This window comes from Microtus ochrogaster, unplaced genomic scaffold (assembly GCF_000317375.1).
Source record: "Microtus ochrogaster isolate Prairie Vole_2 unplaced genomic scaffold, MicOch1.0 UNK42, whole genome shotgun sequence".
Classification (NCBI taxonomy): Eukaryota; Metazoa; Chordata; class Mammalia; order Rodentia; family Cricetidae; genus Microtus; species Microtus ochrogaster.
The window spans coordinates 2,428,533-2,436,293 of record NW_004949140.1 but is presented as its reverse complement, the minus strand read 5'-3'; the positions used below and the strand labels follow the sequence as shown (position 1 = coordinate 2,436,293).

General features: G+C 38.3%; 1 pseudogene; it reads right to left on the bottom strand.

Moving 5' to 3' along the window:
- Positions 1-6,336: 6,336 nt before the first annotated feature.
- On the bottom strand, positions 6,337-7,254 carry LOC113458522 (annotated as a pseudogene).
- Between the last annotated feature and the right edge of the window lie 507 nt (positions 7,255-7,761).

The window sequence follows — 7,761 nt, the reverse complement described above, 5'->3', positions numbered from 1 at the left end:
CTTGAACTCACAGAGGTCCATCTGCCTCTGACCCTCAAGTGCTGAAATTAAAGCACGTAACTACCATGCTGGGCTTCCATTTACATTTTATCTCAAGTTAATTTCTTTTCTTTTATTGCTTCTCTAATCCATTTGAATAGGAATATGTTGTTTCCTGTTCACAAGCCTGTAAATTTTCAGTTTTTCCCAATCACTACATCCTACCCCATATTTAGTGTTAATTATGTTAAATTCAACAGTATTAAATGTGTTAATATTTTCACATGGTCCAAAATATGACATATCATAATGAATGTTCCATATATGATTAGAAAGGCCTGTTCGACTACAGTTGTATGGAATGTCCCATATGTATCTGTTCAATATGTTTGTTCTGTAATACGTTCAGCTCTATTCTTTATTTTATTGTTTTTCTGCTTGATAATAAAACCATTGATGTAAAGTAGTGTTGTCTTTTTAATACTATTTTTATTCATTTCAATGAACATTTTCATATTATATATATATATATATATATATATATATGCTGGCATGATTGTTGCATATATATTTGTAGTGGTTATCTTCTCTTGAAAATTTGTTCATTTTCTAATTATATGATGACACATTATTGGTCTCTTATTATATTTTAGGAGTTAAAGTGTATTTGTCAGATAAAATATAGTTGTTCTCTCTTCTTGAATTCTGTTTACATAGACGATCATTTTTCATTCCATCATGATTTTAGTTTTAATTTACATGGAATATCACATTCTATCTCTATCATCTATATGGGATTTTTGTTTTATTGTTTTGTGTATTTATGTTTTTATTTTGGTTTTTCGAGGCAAGGATTCTCTGGGTAACATCCCTAGCTGTCCTGGAACTCACTCTGTAGATCAGGCTGGCCTCGAGCTCACAGAGATCCTCCTGCCTCTGCATCCTGAGTGCTGGGATTAAAGATGTGTTCCACTACCTCCTGGCTATATGTTTTCTTAAAACTGAAATGAGTCTCTTTGTAGGCAGCATGTCATTGGATCTAATGTTTGTTTGCTTGCAGTTGCGTTTAGGTTTTTTGTTTTCTTATATTTTTGAGATAGGGTCTCACTGTATAACCCTGGCTGTCCTGGAACTAGCTATGTTGATCAGGCTGGCCTTGAACTCATAGATGTCCACCTGCCTTTGTTTCATGATTGCTGGAATTAAAGACAAGTGCCACCAGTTTGACTGATCCTGTATTTTTTTTTCCTTTTTAAAGACTGTCACATGTTTTTTGGTTGGAGAATTTTGTCTATTAATGAGGTAGTTGTTTGAATGAGAATACCCTCACATAGGCTTATATTCTTGAATGCTTGATAGTCAGTTGGTATACTATTTGGGAAGGATTAGGAGGTATGACTTAGTTGGAGAAAATGTATCAATGAGGAGGGCTTTGGGGCTTCAAAAACCCCTCTCAAGGTCCAGTCTCTCTCTCTGACTCCTACCTGTAGATCAGGATGCAAGCTCTCAGCTACCGCTCTATTGACTTGTCTGCCTGCCACCAAATGCCACATCATGAAGATCAAACTCTCTGAAACTATAAGTCTCCAGCTTAATGCTTCCTTTATACGTCCATTGCCTTAGTCATGGTGTTTAATCACAGCAATAGAACTGTAACTAAGATAGTTAATACATAAAGTGCTTACTGTAAGAACTTATTATCAAGAGAAATATTAAAATTTCACTATCATAATTTTGTAGTTTTTGACTGTAGTTACTGTGCTCCTTTTTCTGTTACTGTCTTACATGGTAGTTGTACTTGATGATCATTGTATCGGTACTACAGCTTTATAACCATTGAAAGGTTCAAGGTGAAAAGTATCACTTTATACACAAATGAGATAAATGATGCGTGGGAGCTCCAAGACATTATCAGGATGTGGTTATTGCTAGGGGAATAAACAATGCCCTGGAACTTTTTGTCCCATCCTTGACCTTTGAAAGCTACCATTAATGCTTCCAAAATGATTTAAGAAAGCTTCCACATTGCTGAACACATAGAGAAGGTAAGAAAGCTATAAAACCCTTTTTATATACCTTGCCCAAAGGGCCTTTTACATCTAGCTATTCATCTGTATATATTGTTATTTTCTCTATGATAAATGTGTAAATCTAACTACAGTGTTTTTCTGAGCTCTACAAAGCATTCTTTTTTTAAAAAAAAATCTTATTAGGGCAACAGGAGAACACAGATTATAGCTCGCCAGCCATGATCACAGTTCACAACCTGGGACTTTTGGTGGGCATTTGGAATGGAAGACAGCAACTGTGAAACTGAGCCCTTAATATGAAGAGTTCTGCACACACTCCAATTGCTATCAGAATGGAGATACATTGAATGACACTCAGTTGGTATCTGATGGAGAAAGTATTGCATGTTTTGGTGACCAGAAGCACTGTCAATTGTACTGAATGTGAGAATCAAAGATAAGCTTTGGTTTTCCTTTTAATAAACACCCTTGGATTACTTTATCATTTGTATTTTTTTACACTATTTCTTCATAAAGATTTCATAAAAACCTCTTTTAGGACTCTTGTTTCAAACTCACCTGACTCAAATCTCATAAAAATTCTATATTTTATATTTCTCTCTATAGTGTATCTTATTGATATCACAGTTTAATTATTTTTCCATTATGACTGATTAGCAAGTTATTATAATATTACCTTGAGTAAATGAACTCGTGCTCAGTGTTTACCAGTCTAAGGAAGTTCTTTGTTTTGTTTGGGTGGTTGCTTTCTCAAGACAGGGTTTCTTTATAGAGTATTGGCTGTGCTGGAACTCACTCTGTAGTCCAGGCTGACCTTGAACTTTCGAAGATCCTACTTCCTCGTGGTAATGTTGGGAGTGGTGGCACATGCCTTTACACCCAGCACTTGGAGGCAGTGGCAGGCAGATCTCTGTGAGTTCTTGGCCAGCCTGGTCTACAGATCAAGTTCTGAGACAGCCAGGGCTATTACACAGAGAAACCCTGTCTCACAAAACCAGAAAAAAAAGAAAAAAGAAAGAAAGGTAAAGAGAAAAAAAGATATTGTTATGTTTAATCTATTTTAAGTTTTTGTGCTTTATCACTCTGAACAGTCATCTCTCCAGGTTTCAGAAGATTTTGTCACTAATTCAATAAATAAGTTTTTTCTTGTTGGGTTTTTGTTGTTGCTTCTCTCCCCCTTCTTCCCCCCTCTCTTTCTGTTTTGAGGCAAAGTCTTAATATGCAGACCTGGTTGGTCTGGAATTCACTATGGAGAGCAAGCTGGTGTCAAACTCCCAGAAATACACCTGCGTCTGCCCCTCCCCCCCCGACAAACACACCTTAAAAGCTGGGAATAAAGGTATGTGTCACATACCTGGGTAATAAATAAGGTTGGGGTTCCTCATTCTATTTTTTCTGTCTAGTTTGTTAAAATGCATATGCTTATTTAGTTGATGTTATCGCAATGTTTTACTTTTATAATATATTCCATATTACACAAATAATCTATATTGTTTGAATCAATAATTGTAGGCTATAGTAAGATCTTTTGCTCTTTTGTGGGGCCTGCCACCCAGCTCCCAAATAAATCACACACAGAGGCTGAGTCTTACTTTTGAATGCCTGGCCTTAGTTTGGCTTGTTTCTTGCCAGCTCTTCTTAAATTATCCTGACTGCCTTTTGCCTCTGGGCTTTTATCTTTATTTCTGTATACTTTTCTTTCCTTCTTACTAGGTGACAGGGTAGCTGGGTGACTGGCCCCTGATGTCCTTCTCTCCTCCCAGATTTCTCCTATTTATACTCTCTGCCTGCTAGCCCTGCCTATTCTTGCTTCTGCCTCATTATTGGCAATTCAGCTCTTTATTAGGATCACTGTAGTGGAATTTCATTTGTATTTTAATAAATAAGGCTTTCTGGGATATCAAGAAAGTAAAATACCTACACTGGCCAGCCTTACAGACCAGGCAGCAATGACACACACCTTTAATCCCAGTACCCATATTAGCTTGCCACAGAAACCAGGCGGTAGTGGTGCATGTTCTTAATCCCAAAACTAGAGAGGATTATAAAGCAGGAGGAGACACTTCTCTGTCTCAGGTTCATTCTGAGATTCCTGGAGGCAGGACAGTCATTTCAGACTGAGGTAGAAGTAAAAAACAGTGGCTGACTGTTTCGCTCTTATGTCTCTTGAGTTTTTATTAATTGTGCTTCAGACCATCAGGTGTTTTAGACAGGCACAGTAACACAGCTTCAGAGAATTAAACAAATGCAGCATAAACAAAAGTCACACACCTAAAAATAAAATTCCCCAACATTTCTCTTTTGTCTCTCTAAATGAAAATGAAAAGTTTTAACTTGAACACAGCAAGACTGTACACAATAAGAACAAATTATCAAGTAACGATTACATTCACAATGTACTGAATTCCAATTAATTTGTGTCTGATCCCGTCTTAGTAAATCCAAAATTGTATAACTAACTTACATACTATCATATCTAAGTAAAACTGAAACTATAACTATCAAGTCTTCAATTCTATCAAAGATACCAGAAAGATATTATTATTTCAGTAAACAAAAAGTGCATTGCAAACAAACTCTAGAAATGACAGAGAGAGACGTCTGACTACCTGGACAGTCACCTAAAGTTCCTTTGCAATGTTGGGTCATCCATCTTCAGCCTATAGACCCATAGTATCTGGAAGATTTTTCAAAGAAACAAGAAATTTGCAAGACTGTCCTGCCTATATTGGCAGTTTTCAGTCACGTTCCTCCATGTCCTTCAAAATGTCTCACATTTTCTTCTGTGAAGCAGGAATCCTGAAGGACCATGCCACATTTTTCAGAATGACAAAGGTCACTGGTCCTTTCCTGTGGGTCCTGCATGTACAGTTTATACAATATACTGTCAAGCAGTCCAAACAAGAGCAGCTTCTTGCCTAAATGGCTAATCTTGTCACAATGACAGCAAACTCCATAAAGAGTTTCTTCAGTCCCCATCATCTCTGAAGTAAACTGGTGATGCCAGAAATAGATGTTTCCCCTTGCCATGAAAATCTCTAAATTAACAAAACATTTTAAATGCTATATTCTGTAGGTCTTTGAAAAATTTGAAGATCATCTGTCTACCTAAAATATATTTCCTTATAATGTGGAAAGCATGATTAGCATATCTACAAATTTGATTGTTGTAGATGACTAAGTATTGACCTATGTTTGTTTCTTTACCTTACATTTTTAAATAAACTGCATAGGTACAACACCCTAAACAAGAGCAAAAACATATATACAATATGTTGTAACAAAAATAACCTTAAATTATTATCAATACACAAAAATCCCTTAAACAAGTGTAGAAACATAGATACAGTGTGCTGTCACAAAAATTACCTTAAATTTGTATCAATATTCAAAAGTCCTTTAAAAAAAGAGTGAAAACATATATACAGTGTAACAAAGTTGACTTTGAATTTGTATCATTATATCAAAAACCACATTAATGCAAAATATCTGAGATTAATAGTTGCCTTTTTATCCTATAGTCCCCTAACTATAACAAATATCCATGAGCCACAAAATAACCAAAGACCACCCATACCTCCGTTTTCTCTTGGGAATGTGGACATTGTGTTCTCTAGACTGCTTCCTACTGAATGTGGGCAAAATATTTTTTAGGATCCCAGAGAGAAAATCTGAGATAATGGCCAAGTCCTGGGAAGATCAGTTATAACCTTTGTTGATAGATATTACCTGTCAAGTTTCAGAAGGTTTCGCCCGATCTAAATTAACCTGGAACGAATCCACAGCCTCTTCCTGTAGAAACAAAAGCAAAACCTCTTCTCCAAAGCATTTTTGATTTCCAGTTGACAAATACATTTTTTGACTTTTTTAAAATTAAGGCATTCTTAAAGTATATAGGCTGGTTTATTTCCACAGCCCCCTTTTCAGTTCCAGGTCTCTTAGCAGCTGTCCTTTGCTTCTTTGAATCAAAAGATTCAAAATCAACACAATAACATACAGGATCCAGACTTCCTGTGTGATTGCAACTTTACATAGTTTTTTTCTTTTATGTTACTTTTACTGTCTCTTTAAAGACTTCATTATATTTAATCTAATTATTTTTTCCAGAAGCACAGCACATTTATTATATGCAATTGACAGAAAGGTACAGCTACTCATGGTAGGGGACCTCTGTGGGGAATAGTCTCAAGCTGCAATAATTCCAGGGAGGATTTCATCCATCCCTCACACAAGGCTTCCATATCTCAGCACTAACCAGCAAACTTCAATTTATTGTGAGTAAAGGCAATGTCTACTCTCCAGGTCATAGACACAAGAGTGAAAGCATTCATAGCAGAGGGTTATAGCAAAAGAGACAGTCTTGGACTGTCTTTTGGATCTGAGTATCTAGGAGCTCAGGACAAAGTTAGTCAAATCTGTCTACAAGTACTTTGCCACTGGGGTCATAGCACTCCAGAGGGACAGGATACCTCTCCTGGGTCAGCTGGCTCAACATGGCTGTATGGTGTAGAAGTTTCTTTATGATAGGTAGAGAGAGAATTTCAACAGAAACTCACCTTCATGAGCTGGAAGCATTGGCTCGGGGAAGGCATGGAAGGTAATGAACCCAAAATTGTCTAGCCCACATTTCTCCAGTTTCAGGCTTAGCAAGTTTGCTCTGACTGTCTCAAGGAGAATTCCCAGTGCCGTAAGCCATACCTCACATAAAAGTACAGAATTCAAGTACAGATGTTTAAGCTCAGGAAGGTTCAGGCACTGGGGCAAGTAATCCAAGTCTGACTGTGAGAGGTGGCAGTAAGGGATGAACAGGGTCTCTGAGGGCTTCTTCAGGCACCGGAGCCACTGTCAGGTGGTCTATTAGAATATAGCTACCATTTACATAGAGATGCTGGAAACAGTGAAATTTGGATAATTGTGGGAGCAATGTGCTTACCACTCCTCTTCCAGCTCTTCAGAATCATCCATACTGAGGGTATTGGTAATGAGTGTGTGAAGGTTTCTCATCCGCCCCAGGTAACGTCCAAGAGGAGCATTGTCTTCTACCACAAATGTCTCAGCTGCAGCTCCCACATACAGTGAAGATCTCCAGATTTTAAGATCTCTATGACAGTGGAGATGGGTGATTCCAAAATCTGAATCTTGGACAGCATAGACAAACGGAACATTTTCTCTGCTGGGCCCCCAGCAACAAGTACATGGCGCATTCATCAAGCTTGCCATTCACAAGTTTGAGGTCAGTTACCATTTTCAAAGATTTCTTCGCACCAAAGTTAGGACATGTCTCCACCGGCCCAAAACACTCCAAAAGTCACGGTCCACAGTCGTCAAATCCAGTACTCGGACATTCCATCTCCTGGGGTAATGCTTCCATGTGTGTAACAAGCACATCTAGCCCATCAAGCAGAGCCTTCAAAGCCTACAGGTTGGGGGAGGGAGAGGGTCTTTATCAGGGCTCCTACAGGAAGGCATGGGAATGACCAGGTAGGCACTATGGCCCTCAGGACTTTTGTTTGTCTGTTCATGAAGGCCACCTCAAACCCTACTGGGTTTAGCGTCCAAGCCAGGTCCTCCAGAACAGAAATGGCCAAGGCCTCCTTCTTCTGTAGCCTCTCAATTGCAAGCCGTTGGACTGCTGTTGGGGCGTGGCTTCCTGTTGCGACTGGCTTTTAGGAATAAATATCCTGACCTGGCCATGGGTAAGAGGCCTCCGAATCCAGGCAAGGGCAGGCTGTGGCTCCAGGCTCCAAGACTT